Raw genomic sequence first — 17,946 nt, 5'->3', positions numbered from 1 at the left:
AAGAAATCAATCAAATTCAGCAGCCATATGAAACAATATGTTCCAAGTCACTAATATTTATTTGATCGAGTATTATTTATTGTTGGTTTTGTTGCATACATAAAGAAATATTTTTAAAATTTATCATTTCAAAAATTCCAATAAGATAAATATTGATAGCTATAGTCCATGCCAATCAGAGTTGATTGGAGTCTTCAGGAACTTTTAAAAGTATAATAGGATCCTGGAACCTAAAAGTTTGGGAAATGCTGACTTAGAGAAACACCAATTTGGAATTCACCTATCAGATTGGCTAAGATAACAAAAAAAAAGTATTACAGTTGTTGGAGGTCTGCTAGAAGGCAGGCACACACTGGTTTATTGTTGGTAGAGCAATTTCATTGGTAAAGCAATCTGGAAGCATGCCCTCCAAAATTACTAAACTGCACATTCCCTTTGACTGATGATTCTGCAATTAGGACTATTGCCCAAAGAGATTTAAAAAAGAGGAAAAAGAACCACATAGTCAAAAATATCAAGAACATCTTGTTTGTTGTTATTATTGTTGAAGGAAAGAACTTTAAATGAAGGAAGTGCTATTGACTGAGGAATAGCTGAACAAATCTCTGATGAAAAAATTAGGGAAAAGAAGCATCTTAGAGCCAGGTTAACTTGCACATGTAGCAAGTTGAAAAATAAAACAGAAGTGTGATAAGAGGTACATCATAAGAACAAGGGAATGGATTAGGGCTGAGAATCTGACTTCTCTAAAAACTATAACTGAGAGGAATTTGAGGGAAGAGGAAAGTATTTATATGAAGTAATTTTAAGTGATGTAAGCATAATCAATAATGACAGTGTGAAAGGAACAGTGGCTATATCAAGAAAGAAATGATCAAGTAAGTTAAGAATAGAGGAGGAAGGGGCCAGACACAGGAAAGTAATTATTCAATTGTTCTGAATATATTGCATAATAAAATTAATTTTAACTGCCATTATTTGTAAAAATGTCTGTTTACTTGGTTTAATTGTCTATTTTTTAAAGTCAAGCATAACCTTTATTTAAAAATCTTAAGAAAAGCTCATGCAATTTGCCCCCAGGTGTATCTGTAGTTATTTCTTTCATATTTTTAGCTAATTTTGATGAAAAGAATATAGATTAGTTGAAAACACATAGCTAATCTTTAAGATACATATCTGAAACAAGCCTGAGGGGGCCTAAATTTGGGGTAAAGTTTCTGAAGTTTGCTCTGTGTGTGTATATTTGCATGTGTACATTTGAGTATATCCATTTTTGTAGGACTAGTGGCATATGGATACAATGGATTCAAGCAAAGACATATCCAGGGGTTGGAGCTTAAGGAAAGGGGTATCATTATTTAACCAGGCCTGACTTTTGCCAACATCTCTGGCTGGATGGCTGGATCAGAGTTTATAGGAGTGAAGGGCCTTTGTTTTAATCATAGCTTTGAAGGGCCAAGTCCTCATGGGTCTCAGGCCAAGAATAACCTCAGAGAATTCTTCCTTCTTGAACCTCTTGAAAGCACTCTTGCCTAAACCCAAGCACTCCAATGAATCTGACCATCTCATTAACCTAGGTGTTTGTTCCAATGATGCCCCTGTCCCTTGTTTTCTGATCACATGAAGTGCCCATCATTTTGTGTGATCCTGTCTTTTTCTGATGACATCATTTATTCCACTGACCCTCTGTAGCTACCTGTCTGTAATCTGATGTGTTCTATTCCTTCCTATTACAAATCTCTCCATTGCCCAATGGGTGATGCAATTTTCAATGCTTTAGAAGTTTATGATGTTCCCTAAATGTAAGCCAAGTCCATCTCACCTTTATGCCTGCATTCAAGCCCCGGCTTCACTCAGAGCATTTTACTGCTTTCCCTATCACTAAATTGGGGCAGCTCAGGTAGAAACTTGAGTTCGCCAATTCACAAGATCAACCAATCAACAAGTATTTATTTTATGTGCTAAGGACTGTAGACTTAACCATTGGGGATTTATAGGGACTCAACTCTGCCTCAGTTTCCTCATCTGTAAAATGAGTGGGAAAAGGAAATGGCAAACCATCCCAATATCTTTGATGAGAAAATCCTAAATGGGGTAATCAAGAATAGGACACAATGGAAACAACTATACAACAAAGAGAAACTGTGTTGGACACAAAACAAAAATAAAACTATCTCTTAACTCAAGAAGCTATCTGGGAAAAGAATATGCACTCATATAAGTAAATGGAAAATATACACAAAGCAAATATAAGTTAATAGGGAGAGGCACTGGTAAATAAGAGGCATGAGAGATGTCTTTGCATAGGAGGTAATAAGTAACCTGAGCTTTGAAGAAGTCTAAAGGAGTTTAGAGATGGATATGAGGAAGACTGGCTTGGAGGACATCTTCTGCAGAGGCACGCACATAGGAAATGGAATGGCATATGTGAGAGGCAATAAGTTTACTTTGGCTATCCTGTGAGACAGAGACTAATGTATAATTGGTCTGGAAAGGCAGGTTGAAGCCAAATAGGGAAGGACTTTAATTGCCAACCAGAGGAATTTCCATTTCATTCTCAATCATAAATTTTTAACTCTTTTTGTGGTATGATGCACCTTTGATAGGTTTGTGAAGTCTATGGACCTCTTTACAGAATAATGACTTTAATATATAAAAATAAAATATATATGATTACAAAGGAAAATAATTATTTTGAAATAGGATGACTGAAATATACATATAGAAGGTTGTGCAAAATACTTTAAGAGGGAGGGAGAAAGTCAAATCTAACCTCATGCTCTTGAAGAGCATATGTTTTAATAGAAATTAGTATTTTAAATGGTAATTCTATATTAATATTTATAATTGTTAACAATACCTGACTTTGTTTACTGCCTAAAGTTTTCCTTTCCCATTATCTCATTTGAGTTTCATTGTAGTTTTGTGAAGTAGATACTAAGGTATTATTTTATTTCCATTTTACAGATGTTAAAATTGAGGCTGAGAGAGATGAAGTGGCTCACCCAGGGTTACCCAAGCTAATAAATGTACAAGGCAGCACTTGAACCCAGATCTTCCTCACTCTGCCCTACCATTCTACTTTCTATTCATATATGAAACAGCCAGAGTCTAAGGGTAAGAGAAAAATCTAAAACATCAACCCTGAGTAAAAGAACAACCTAACCTAACCTTACTGTCTCTGGAGGCAGGCAGTGATTTCAGTATGTGGTTTATTTAATTATTTTTGCCTTATTTATTTATTTTAACACTGAGAATGCCACCATTATGTCACCTTGTCTAGTTGGCATAGGTATTTTGCTTTCCTGAAGTTGTTTTCTTATAATTTTATAAGGTGATTAAAGACTAGCCTTAATATTTTTTCAAGTGGGCAAAGGTCAAGGTAAAATTCTTCATATAGCTCATAATGTTTGCATTCCTACTGAATCAGCCAAAGTGTGTGTGGGGGAAAGTATATGTTCCATAGAAGAGTCTGGCTAAACAGTCTGCTGAACTTTAGTTTTGGCTGGGTTGAAATTTCTATTGGGAACGGTTGCTGTTTATTGGAGTAGACTTCCCAACATGATCCAATTGAACTTTCTTGAATCATATCCTCTCTCACCTTTGTATACTTACCTGTCATCACCTCTTTTTGTTTTCTAAAGACTCAGTGACAGAATGATTCGCTTCTGTCCCCAAACCAGTCCTTGTGTGAAACAAGGCAATATCTTAGACTTGAAGGGAAACCACTCCCCAACTCTTCCAATGTGGGGATCATTGAATTCTTTGCCCTCTAAATGTGGATTAGAATTCAGACACTTAGATATCACCTCCCATAATTGATAATTAAGAAAATATATTTCTCTGGGGACATCCATTTTGGTAAAAATGGGCTTTAATCCCATCTAACAAAGTCCCAATCCTACTTGCAATGATCTTTACTCTAGTCTTTGGTTATATGTGGTCATTTCAAATCTATTGAAAATGACAAAAATGCTTTAAGGGTCTCATCTTCATTTTTTATTTCTTACCCTATGGTATTAGAGGATTCTGAATCAATAAAGCATGTTCCAAATTTAGTTGACAGTCAATATATAGAGCTAAATTCTACCTTCAGATCCTTGCTTAAGAATGTTCAAGCCTGTGTATTTTCATAATTTCCAGGAGAATACTTGAAATTCTGAATTATTTGAGCTAGAGAAGAGACCTTCAGCCACTCTTTTCTGCTTTGTTTATGTCTTTTAACATGATATATGGCAGTAGTGAGATAAAAATCTTATCAGCCTGCTATAATGAATACAACATGGCAGAAAACCTGACCCCAGAAAGCAAAGATGACTCAAAACAGCTGACAGCAAAACAAATGACTCAAAGTTCTACAACGATTTTTATCTCTTTGCCTGTTTTAAAAAGTCTTATTGTTATTGTTATTGTTGTTTTTTTTAAACACTTCAATCCTTTCTGGTTAACCATGTCCTCTTCTCCTTCAGAGGATAGAGAGAAAGAATGAGAGAGCAAGAAAGGAGAGAAAGAGAGGGAGAAGGGAAGAGTGAAAGACACACGAATGGATAGATGGAATTATGATAAATGGGTAATAGATAGATGAATGAATGGATAAATAGAGCATATATCAAGTGTTTACTATGAGCCAGGCACTGTGTTGAGTTCAGGAAACAAAAACAGGTGAATAAAACAAAATGGGCTGAAAAACACATAAAGAGGAGCTGGAACACACGAAGAGGAGTTGGAACACATATATGTAGGTGGAGGATATTTGTGAAGGATCTGATCTGGAGGTAGAGCAGACCATAGAATGAGCAGGAAATGAAGGGAGTATCAGCTGAAGCACTTCAAGATATAGTGATACTGGGCAGGAACTAAGTAGTCTTTGAGGACTTCCAGTTGCCTTGCCCTATATAAGGAAGTGATATAGAGCAGATTAGAGAGTGAGCATGATGCAAAAGGAGCAAAACAAGTTTTTCCACAATGAAAGCTCTTTGGGGTCATTACTTCTATTTCTAAATTTTCCCCAATCAGAGATGGATGTCTTTGGATGTCCAAGAGAGGGGCTGAAAAATTAGTTCACGAATTGTATTTATGGATCTGTGTGATTGTACTTCCTACTCTTTCATTACCAAGAGGATCACAGACCATTAATTTATTGATTAATGCTAGCCTAATTGATAAATAGATATTCTTATCCAGAAAAATTTCTCAGAATTTTTACTGTCACAAATGGAAGGTGATTTCAGAGAGGACCTGCACTCAAATCTATCTGAATCTTTTGGCAAACCCCTTCACCTTTATGGACCTGTTTCCTCAGTCCATCAATATAGAAAATGATAGAATCAGACCAAATGATCTATGATGGTGTGAATGAAATTAATCTTTATGTCCTTTCTAAGTGCTTATTCAGTTATTCATTCATCGGTTCATTCTCTTGATGATGGGTCAAACAATACTTTGCTTTGTGTATGACAGTTAATTCCTCGAAGAACTTCTGTTAGCCTGGAGAACTATGACTAGATAAATTATTGTGGTTGTTGTTCACCTGTTTTCAATTATATCCAACTCTTTGTGACCCCACTTTGGGTGTTCTTGGCAAAGATACTGGAGTGGTTTGCCATTTCCTTCTCCAGCTCATTTTTTTTACAGATGATGAAACAGGTAAATATGGTTAGGTGACTTGCCCAGGATCACACAGCTATTAAGTGCTTGCAGCTAGATTTGAAAGCAAAAAGATGAGTCTTCCTGCCCCCAGACTTGCACTCTGTCTATTGTGCCACCCTGTGGCCACAGACTAGAAAAGTACCTGTAACAAAATATCTGGCACCTCTCTATAAGACCAACAAAACCAGACCCTGATTCTGAAGATTTCATTTTATTGAAATGTCTAGGACATGTATGCTGTATTCTGGGATCTCTCAGTCAAGAACCATCACCGTTTGTCTATCTTTACAATGAGTTGTGATTGAGCCCCATTACTGACATCACTGTGTGACTCTTGGTTATACCACTTAATCTGTCTGAATCTCAGTATCCTTTTCTGTAAAAGGAATTTGACAATATATCTAGCACCAGTCATCTGGTTTTGTGGTGCTTTAGATAGCTAGTTGACTCAGAGCATTAAGCATACATTCAAATCTGGCCTCAAACACTTACTAGTTATGTTGGGGAAATCATCTAATTTCTGGCTGCCTTATTTTCCTCAATTATAAAATAGAGGTAATAGTAACACCTACCTCCCAAAGTTGTTTTGAGGATCAGATGAGATATTTATAAAATATGTTTATAGTGTCTAACACATAGTAGATGTTTATTTTATTCCTTTGAGTGAAATAATAATGGCACTACATTTTGCAAACTATATAAATGACAGTTATACAAATAATATTTGTAATGTATTATTTTATTTCATTGGTATTTCTTGCTCAATACTTTCTCTCATAATGAGTGCACATGCATTTGTTTCTTACCAGTTGGCACACAAATGCACCTGCCTGCAGGAGGATGGTTGGTAAAATCAGTGGCATCATGCCTGGTGATTACCCCAGCAAAGGTGGTTGAAATGCTTGGATCTGGAAAAGATCATTTTTTTAGCTCAGATCCATTACTAAGAGAATGAACAAATAAATGAATGAATAACTGAATAAGAATTAATTAAGCATTCACTGTGTTCCAAGGACATAGATATAAAGTGATTTGCTGAAAGTCACATGGATCCTCTAATTTAAATTCCAGCACATTCGTAGTATACTCCATTACCTCCTAGGGTGCGATGATGATGAAATAGAAGTTTGTGAACAAGATATGCCCACCTGTACACACACACACATACACACACACACACACGCACACGCACACACACACACACACACTCACACTCACATACACACAAACACAAAAACACCTCTTAGGGCTCTGATCTCATTTAGTGTGCACTCCATTTTTATCTCAAGGACTTTCTTCTTCCTTCTTAGGCTTTTTCAAATTCTTTCCTAACAGGTGCAGGAAACAAAACTCACCCCAAAACAAAACCTCAGCAGTGGGGATTAAGCATCCATGCTAACAGCCTCTCTGGAAACTGACAAACCTTCCTTTCACTCCTCAAAGCCTAAAGCTGGATTATAATCAGATTCTGGGCTACACTGGTATTCACCCTATTGCACAAAAGCAAAAAGAAAAAAAATAAATCTAGAAGAATGATGTCATGGTCTTGCTTTCTGTGGAAAGCCAGCCATCATGGCACCTTCCATTTGTAGACATAGGAGCCTTTCAAAAATGCTGGACCAAAGTGGGTCCTTTGACTCTGCTTTTCTTTCAGAGCTGAGACTGTGAACCATGCCTAGCGTGCCCACAGCAGTAGTACTTAAATGTTTTCATTCTTTGTCTATATATGAGGATATCGTGACCCATTCTTCTCCCTCCCAATAAATCCTCTCTGTACAGGAGTGTTGCCTTAAAAGACGTAGTACTTAAAAATGAGAAGGGTACCAGACCATGGGAGGCTGAGACAATGTGTTAGACCTGGAATCATTAGAAATGCCTAGACTGGTAGCTGTAGGTCAATAGGGGTAGGAAGAAGGTGCTAGGGAGATGAGGGCCAGCTCGAATTGGATTGTTGTTAAATTTTCAGTGTGAGGATTTGAAGAAACCTCAAGAAGTCAGCACACTCTAGGAATTGGGGATTGATTTATTGTATTTGTTTTTTCCTACTTTGTAAAATGGGGAGAATAATAGCATCTACCTCACAAGGTCATTTTGAAGATCAAATAAGATAACATGAATAAAGCACTCTATAAACCTTAAGCCCTGTATAAATCCTTGCTGGTATTTTATTATCTATTCAAGAAGCACTTATTAAGGATATGACAAGCACTGAACTGGGAACTAGATTCTAGAGATAATCTTTGGAGTTGTTGACAGTGGAAGACAACATATACACAGATAAGTAAACGGAAAAAAATACAGGGGGAGGAGAGCCTCTCAGAAACCCTTTTCAGAAGGAGGCAGTACTTGATCTGTTGCATAGAATTACTATATACAATCTGTGGATTAGCATAATCTGTACTTTTCTTGGGATATCATCTGTGGGAAGCCTTTATCAAATAGAATTATTGGAATGGTTCCCCCAGTGGATCTCCTGAAGATGAATACCAAGGAAACCATGGTTTTATTTTTTATGTTTATTTCTTTATGTTTATTTCTTTCTTTATTTTATGTTTTAAACCCTTAACTTCTGTGTATTGGCTCCTAGGTGGAAGAGTGGTAAGGGTGGGCAATGAGGGTCAAGTGACTTGCCCAGGGTCACACAACTGGGAACTGTCTGAGGCTGGATTTGAACCTAGGACCTCCTGTCTCTAGGCCTGACTCTCAATCCACTGAGCTACCCAGCTGCCCTGAAACCATGGTTTTAAACAGATACCACATGTCCAGGAGCAAGTGTTTTCTGATTGACAATTAATGATCATGAATCAATTTGCATGAGATCATACTACATGTAGGGGACAGCTTTACTATACTTGATTGACTTGTTGACTCTTGTCTAATATAGTACCTCTTAAACATATCTCAAAATCATATATATTTTAGAATAAATGCTAATTTCTAATTAGGTGGTGGTCAAAGGAAATACATTTAAAGTTTTTGATACAAAAGCATGTTATAAACAAGAGGCAGCATTAAAAACTGTGGGTTCCAGTGGCGGTTACGTGGCTCTAAGATGGAAAGTAAGGGTTTAAAAAACAACTATGGGTTCCAACTGGGGCTTGCATGGAAGACACCCAGAGTTAGATCACATTGCAGAATCTACTCATGATACTTATTTTTGTTGGTTTTATCTGCTTCCTGGCCTTTGCCTTCTATGCTATCTATTTCCAGGTTTTGAAGCAGCTGAGAAGTATATTCTAGAAGAAGCTTTAAACCTGGCTAGTGTTTTCCGAGCAAGTATGTGGCTAAACGGATTAAAAGGATTGCCTGGGGGACAGGTAGATAGCTAAAAATAGGAAGTCTTGGGTTTAAATCTGGCCTCAGACATTTCCTAACTGTGGGACCCTGTGGGACTTAGTTGCCTAGTCTTTACCTGTCTTCTGTCTTGGAATCAATATAAACAATTGATTCTTAGATGGAACCTAAGGGTTTAAAAAAAACCACATTGTCTGATACATTTGGAAGCTTATGTATGATTCAAATGTGAAAAGAACATAATTGTATCTTTTAGACTATAGCAATCATATAATTTCCATAGAAAGATGGCTAGAAAAGTCAAAGAACTTAGAAATGAGGCTAAAAGTGCTGGTTTTCATAAATAATACCAAATATTAACAGTAGATTTGACGGAAGTTTCAAAACACTACAGGAATGTTACATACTATTAGCAAGGGGTTTGTGTGTGTGTGTGTGTGTGTGTGTGTGTGTGTGTGTGTGTGTGTGTTATAGATTGGNTGTGTGTGTGTGTGTGTGTGTGTGTGTGTGTGTGTGTGTGTGTGTGTGATATAGATTGGGATGAGTGGGCATAGGCATGTAAATTTATTGACTAAATTCCATTTTCTGGTTGGGTTGTGAATAAACTGACTTCTTATTCAATAATTATCCATAGAACTGTGATGAGGATATTGGAAATCCAGGGGACTTGGGAGCATCCCTTCTCTATCTTCTGTATCATTTTTGCTGTTTTTCAAATAACATATTGAAATAGATTATTCTAAGCTTCTTCATGGGCTGCTATGAAAATGTTAGCCAAAAAAGCCTTGTATACACTGTTGCTTAACAGTAAATCCAGTTCATCATGGCTATGGATTTTTTTACAGGCAGTTAGGTCTCTGGGCATGAAATCAGTTCATATTTGGCTCCAGACTCTTACTAGTTGTGTGATCCTTGGTAAGTAACTTATTTCTGTCTGCCTTAATATCCTTGATTGCAAAATGGAGATAAAAATAGCATCTACCTCCCAGGATTGCTGTGAGAACCAAATAAAATACTATTTTTAAAGTGTTTACCACAGTGCCTAGCACAGAAGACCTTTAATAAATGCTTGTTTCTTTCCTTCCTTAAATATTACTCAGTTTTGAACTTAAATATAAATTGATACAAGTGATGCATGATGTGGAATAGTGGAAAGAGAATTGGGCTTTGATCATAAGGCCTAGATTTGGATATTTACTCCCATTACAGGTTATTCAGTATTGGATCTTTTCTAATCCTCAATTGTCCCATATGTAAAAGTGGGTGAGTTGGATTAGATCATCTTTAAGGTTTTTTCTAGCTTTAGTAGCCTATGATTCTACGAGTTGCTTTATATACACCATGGAAATAGATGTTTCATTAAACCATGGGTAAATTTGTATATTAAATTGATTTGTTTAATGTAAAAAACAAAAACATTATGGGATTTCTAGGTCTTTGAACAAGATGGTGGACTAAATACTTTCTCCAGTTTCCATTAATTTGATTCAATTTAATAGCCATTTGTTAATCACCTATTTTGTGCCTGGAACTGTATTAAGTAGTGGAGACATAAAAAGAGGCAAAAGGGAGTCCTTGCCCTCAAGCAGCTTACAACCTCATGGGAAAACACATGGGACAACAATATAGTAAACTCTAGCAAAGTATAGACAGTATAAATGGTTAGTGTCCGTTATATTTGACCAGTAAGATTACCAAAATGATAGTATGTTGTTGGGATCAATGTACAATGTATCTGTGTATGATTGATCCGACCATCACAACTCAGAAGGCTCTACTACAGGTTGAGCACAAATAACCTGTATGAACATTTGGGCTGGGGATATTTCTAATTTTGTGTATAGTGTGCTTCTTTTGAGCTATTGCAATTCTGCTTTGCTTATAGAGCACAACACTTCCTTTGTTGTGTGCACACCATGCAAGAAAGTCCTGCATCAGTGTCTTTCATCTCTGGTATCATCTTTGGTATCTTCAACTGAAACCAAAGTCCTTCAAAAAGACCTTTTGAATGCCTTTGAATCACTTCTGATCTCTGTGTAAGCACTTGCCTTGTGTGATCTATTCTCTATAAAATGAAGGAAGCCAAAGGAGTTAAGAAGGGTTGAGGAAGGCTTCCTGGAGGAGGTGAGATTTTATTTGGATATTAAAGGAAGCCAGGAAGATTAGTAGTCAGAGAAGAGGAGGGAGAAAATTCCAGGCATGGAGGACAGCCAGAGAAAATGCTCAAGGCTTATAGATGGAGAGTCTCCTTTTATGCAACAACCTGAAGGCCAGTGATGGAAGAATACATATTAGGGATTAAGACGTAAAGAAACTGGAAAGGTAGGAGGGAGGGTACTTAGTTATGAAGGACTTTGAATACCAAACAGAGCATTTTGTAATTAATTTGTAAAACAAATTTAAAAAACAACCAGATCAATGTACAAATAAATAAATTAACAGAGAAGATCTTATAATTAGAAAGAAGACAAATATGAAACTCTCAAAGATATTACAAAGTTCTTTTGATCAAGATAATTAAAAATGAAAAGTGGACCAGTGTCTATTGAAATATAGAATCTTGTGTTCTATCAAGAGAGGAAGGAATATAATTCTGGGAAGATGGCAGCTTAGACAGAGCAAAACTTCAGATCTCCATAACCTTCCACACTGAGATAAAAAACAAAGCGATTCTAGGGGAAAGAAAACCAAATCTAACAACAGGACAGAGCTGGGGATCTTCCTGCTGGACTCAGCTCAAGAGATACACCAAAAAAAAATCCAGAATTCTTGAACTGTTGGATTTGAGGGTAAAGAAGAAGGAAGATCCCAGGACCATGTTCTGTGCTGAGTCTCCAGCAGCTCCTGGAGTCTCTGGGTGGGCAAATGCACTAGTCCAGAGAGAGAACCTTGCTGGCAAACCTGTCCTGGACTCAGGGCGTTGAACACAGACAGCAGGGAAGGGGCTGTAGGAGAAACACAGAGAGGGCAACCTAGACACAGCAAAAACTCTCCATCTTGCCCTCCCTCCCCCACCTTCTCTCAAGGTTTTGGCCTCAGGGTACATCAAGCTCCACAGATCAACCCCACCCTGGCTTAATCCCATCAATAGGGCAAATAAGAAGTCTTCAGAGGGCAGGGAAGCTCCAACATCCCTCCCCCATAGACTGAAGAGAAAGTAGCTACAAACTTCTTATGCTAGTATGGGAAGATCTTACATCAGAGCTCATTAAAACCATCTGATTAGCCTAATTAATCAGCAGAGCAGAGAAAGAGCCCATTCAGGACAAAAATAGCCCAAACCCAAAGACCTAGCAAATGAATCACAAGAGCAAGATTACAGCCAATTACAGTAGGAAAAGAAGGAAAACTTATGAGTAAACAACAGAAAAAGAAAAAAGAAATTACAATAGACAGCTTCTTTCCAAAAACACATAAACTCCAGCGAATTGGACACAGGTTTTGGAAGAACTCAAAATACAATTCAATTAAGAGAGGCTGAAGACATTTGGAAAAAGGAAATACATGAACTAAAAGAAGAAAATACTGTCTTGAAAGCCAAAATTGGCCAACTTGAAAAGGAAGCATAGAAGGTGAAAGATAACCTACAAATAAAAGCAGACCAGAAAGAGAAGGATGACCAAAAAGCCAGGGATGAAATTCAATCTTTTTGAAAATTAGAGTTCAACAACTAGAAGAAAATGCCTTCACAGGGCAGCAAGATTCTATAAAACAAAATCAAAAGAATGAAAAATTTGAGGAAAATATGAAACACTTCATTGGCAGAACTTCAGATCTGGAAAACAGATCACAGAGAGACAATTTAAGAATTATTGATATACCAGAACATCATGACAAAAGAAAAAGCCTGGACATCATCCTACAGGAAATTATCCAAGAAAACTGCCCCAATATTCTCTAACAAGAGGGGAAAGTGGAGATTGAAAGAACCCACAGATCACCTCTTACATTTAATCCACAACAGACAAGTCCCAGGAATATTATAGCCAAATTCAAAAATTACCAGACCAAGATAAAAATGTTACAAGTTCCTAAGAAGGAGTCATTCAGAAACCAGGGAGCCACAGTTAGGATGACACAGGATCTGGCTGCATCTACATTGAAGAACCAGAAGGCATGGAATATAATATTCTGGAAAGCAAGGGAACTGGGTCTACAACCAAGAATCAACTACCCAGCAAAACTGACTATATTCTTGCAGGGGAGAGTATGGTTATTTAATAAAGTTGAAGACTTCCAAGCATTCTAAAGAAAAGATCAGACTTAAACAGAAAATTTGATGTTCAAACACAGAACTCAAGAGAATAACCAAATAGTAATTAAGAGAGGGGAAAAAAACCCAAAAAACAAAAACCTTTTTTTAAGTGACCCAATAAGTTCAAATTATTTGTATCCCTATAAGAAAAGATGATATTGGTAACTCTTAAAAATTGTTACTATCATCAGGTAGCTAGAAGTATACTTAGAGGGAACAGTGAAAAACTGTATAGGAAGAATTGTGTATATGTGTGTGTGTGTGTGTGTGTGTGTGTGTGTATATATATATATATATAAAATTAGAGGTAAAAAAAAAGAGGATAACATTAAGAGAAATGCGACAAAATGGAGTAAATTTATATCCAATAAAGAAGTACATGGGGGGAGCAGAGGAGAAGACCAATACACTGGAAGGTTAAAGAGGTTGGAGACAGGAAATACTTAATTCTTAAGTGCATTGAAATTAACTCAAAGAGGGAAAAATAATCAGATCCTTTGGGGACATAAAATTGATTCCTGCCCTATAGAGCAGTAGAAGGTTAACAAATGGACTGGTGGGGAGGGAAGCAATATTAGAGAGGGAGAGTTTGTGGGGTAGCTTTAAAATACACTAAAGAAAAATAAGGGAGAAATAAGAAGGGAAGGGGGAGAAAGGGAAGTAAAACAAGGGAGGACATTAGGGGGACTGATTAAAAACAAAACACTGGTGTAAAAGGAAATAGTGAAAGAAGAAACAACAGGACAAAGAGAGGGAATAAAAATGTCTGTGAATACACAGTTGATAATTATAACACTGACTGTGAATGGGATGAACTCACCCATAAAACAGATGCAAATAGCACAGTGGATTAGAAACCAAAATCCTACCATATATTGTCTACAAGAAACACATACATAGGATAAAAAAAAGGCTAGAGCAAAATCTATTGGGCTTCAACTGAGAAAAAGAAGGCAGGATTTGAAATCATGATATCTGACAAAGCCAAAGTAAAAATAGATCTGGTTAAAAGTGATAGGGAAGGTAATTACATCCTAATAAAAGGCAGTATAGAGAATGAAGAAATATCAGTAACCAACATGTATGCAACAAATGGTATAAAATCCAGATTTCTAAAGGAGAAACTGGCAGAGCTCTCAGGGGATATTGATAGTAAAACTATACTAGTGGGAGACCTGAATCTTCTCCTATCAGATCTAGATAAATCAAACCAAAAAATAAATAAGAAAGAGGTAATAGAGGTGAATGAAACCTTAGAAAAATTAGAGTTAATAGATAAATGGAAAAAAATAAATATGGATAAAAAGGAATACACATTCTTTGTAGCAGCACATGGTACATTCACAAAGATTGACCATGTACTAGGGCATAGAAACATGGCAAACAAATACAAAAGAGCAGAAATAATTAATGCAACCTTTTAGATCATAATTCAATAAAAATAATAATAAGGGTATATAGGCAAATAAAAATTAATTGGAAACTAAATAATATGATTCTCCAAAATCAATTAGTTAAGGAACAAATCATAGAAATTATAATTTCATAGAAGAGAATGACAATGATGAGACATCCTACCAAAATATGTGGGATGCAGCCAAAGCAGTACTCAGGGTAAATTATATCCTTGAGTGCATACATTAACAAATTAAGGAGGGCAAAAATCAATGAACTGGGCATGCAAATAAAAAAAAAACTAGAAAGCAAACAAATTAAATATCTCCAGATCAAAACTAAATTAGAGACCATAAAAATTAAAGGAGTAACTAATAAAATCAAAGGTAAAAGAACTACTGAATTAACATATAAGACCAGAAGCTGGTACTTTGAAAAAGCAAATAAAGTTGACAAACTACTGATCAATCTAATAAAAAAGGAATGAAGAAAACAAAATTAAAAGTATCAAAGATGTAAAGGGAGACCTCACCTCTAATGAAGAGGAAATTAAGGCAATCATTAAAAACTATTTTGCCCAATTATATGGCAATAAATATAGCAATCTAGGTGATATAGATGAATATTTACAAAAATATAAATTGCCTAGATTAAGAGCAGAAGAAATAGAATACTTAAATAATCCAATATCAGAAAAAGATATTGAACAAGCCATCAAAGATCCCCCCAAGAAAAAATCCCCAGGACTAGATGGATTCACAAGTGAATTCTATCAAACTTTCAAACAACAATTAATCCCAACACTATACAAACTATTTGACATAATAAACAAAAAAGGAGTTCTACCAAATTCCTTTTTTGACACAAATATGGTACTGATCCCAAAGCCAGATAGATCAAAAGTAGAGACAGAAAGCTACAGACCAATCTCCTTAATGAACATAGATGCAAAAATCTTGAACAGAATACTAGCAAAAAGACTCCTGCAAGTGATCATGAGGATTATTCACTATGATCAGGTGGGATTTATATCCGGAATGCAAAGATGGCTCAATATTAGGAAAACCATTCACATAATTGACCATATCAACAAACAAACAAACAAAAATCTCATCCTTAGGCCAATAAATGCTGAAAAAGCCTTTGACAAAATATAACACCCATTCCTATTGAAAACACTAGAAAGTATAGGAATAGAAGGACCTTTCCTAAAAATAATAAATAGTATATATCTTAAACCATCAACAAGCATCATCTGTATTGTTGATAAATTAGAAGCATTCCCAATAAGATGAGGAGTGAAACAAAGATGCCCATTATCACCTCTATTATTTAGCATTGTTCTAGAAACACTAGCAGTAACAATTAGAGAAGATAAAGAAATTGAATGTATTAAAATAGGCAATGAGGAGACCAAGCTATCACTCTTTGCAGAAGTTATAATGATCTACTTAAAAAATCCTAGAGAATCAACTAAAAAACTAGTGGAAACAATCAACAAATTTAGCAAAGTTGCAGGATACAAAATAAATGCAAATAAATCATAAGCATTTCTATATATTTCCCACACCTCAGTAGTAAGATTTAGAAAGAGAAATGCCATTTAAAATCACTGTAGACCAGTGATGGGCAAACTTTTTAAAGAGGGAGCCAAAGGAAAGGAAATGCTCATCTGTCAGTCTGTTTCTAAGGCAACTCTTTCAAAGTTTCCTTGTATTATAGGCTACTCATTGTATTCATCAGATTAGGAATAATGTCACATGGCTGGATAGAATATTTCAGAGGGCTACATCTGGCCTGCAGGCCATAGTTTGTGCATCATGCCTATAGACAATATAAAATTCTTAGGAATCTATCTACCAAACCAAAAACAGGAATTATATGAACATAACTATAAAGCACTTTTCAAACAATTAAAACTAGATCTAAACAATTGGAAAAACATTAATTGCTCATGGGTAGGACAAGCTAACATAATAAAAATGACCATTCTACCCAAATTATTTCACTTATTTAGTGCTATATCTATCAAACTACCAAGAAACTTTTTTACTGAATTAGAAAAAACTATAACAAAGTTCATTTGGAATAACAAGAGATCAAGAATATCAAGGGAAATAATGAAAAAAAAAATGTAAAGCAAGGTGGCCTAGCAGTACAAGATCTTAAACTGTACTACAAAGCAGTGGTCATCAAAATGATATGGTACTGGCTAAGAGACAGAAGGGAGGATCACTGGAATAGACTTGGGGTAAGTGACGTCAGCAAGACAGTCTATGATAAACCCAAAGAGCCCAGCTTTTGGGACAATAATCCACTATTTGACAAAAATTGATGGAAAATTGGAAAACAGTATGGGAGAGCTTGCATCTAGATCAACATCTCACACCCTATACCAAGATAAATGCAGAATTGGTGAATGACATGAATATAAAGGAGGAAACTATAAGTAAATTAGGCGAACACAGAATAGTATACTTGTCAGATCTCTGGGAAAGGAAATATTTTAAAAGCAAGTAAGAGTTATAAAAAATTACAAAATGTAAAATAATTAATTTCGATTACGTTAAATTAAAAGTTTTTGTACAAACAAAAGCAATGAAACCAAAATTAAAAGGTAATCAACAAATTGGGGGGAAATATTTATAACAAAGAATTTCAGAGAAAGGTCTAATTAGTCAAATATATAAGGAATTAAATCAATTGTACAAAAAAATCAAGCCATTTCTTAATTGATAAATTGGCAAGGGACATGAATTGGCAATTTTCAGATAAAGAAATAAAAAACTATTAATAAGCAGATGAAAAAGTGTTGTAAATCTCTTATAATTAGAGAAATTCAAAACGAAACAACTCTGAGGTACCACCTCACAACTAGCAGATTAGCTAAGATGACAGCAAAGGAAAGTAATAAATGTTGGAGAGGATGTGGCAAAATTGGGACATTAATGCATTGCTGGTGGAATTGTGAATTGATCCAACCATTCTGGATGGCAATTTGGAACTATGCCCAAAAGGGGCTAAAAGATTGTCTTTCCTTTAATCCAGTCACAGGACTTCTTGGATTATACCCCTAAGAGATCATAATGAAAAAGACATGTACAAAAATATTTATAGCCACACTCTTTGTAGTGGCAAAAAACTGGAAAACAATGATATGCCCTTCAATTGGGGAATGGCTGAACAAATTGTAGTATCTGTTGTTGATGGAATACTATTGTGCTCAAAGGAATAATGAACTGGAGGAATTCCATATGAACTGGAATGACCTCCAGGAATTGATGTGGAGTGAAAGGAGCAGAACCAGGAGAACATTATACACAAATACCAATACCCTGTGGTAAAATTGAATG

This window comes from Gracilinanus agilis, chromosome 6, assembly GCF_016433145.1.
Source record: "Gracilinanus agilis isolate LMUSP501 chromosome 6, AgileGrace, whole genome shotgun sequence".
Taxonomy (NCBI): Eukaryota; Metazoa; Chordata; class Mammalia; order Didelphimorphia; family Didelphidae; genus Gracilinanus; species Gracilinanus agilis.
This window is presented reverse-complemented; position numbering follows the sequence as displayed.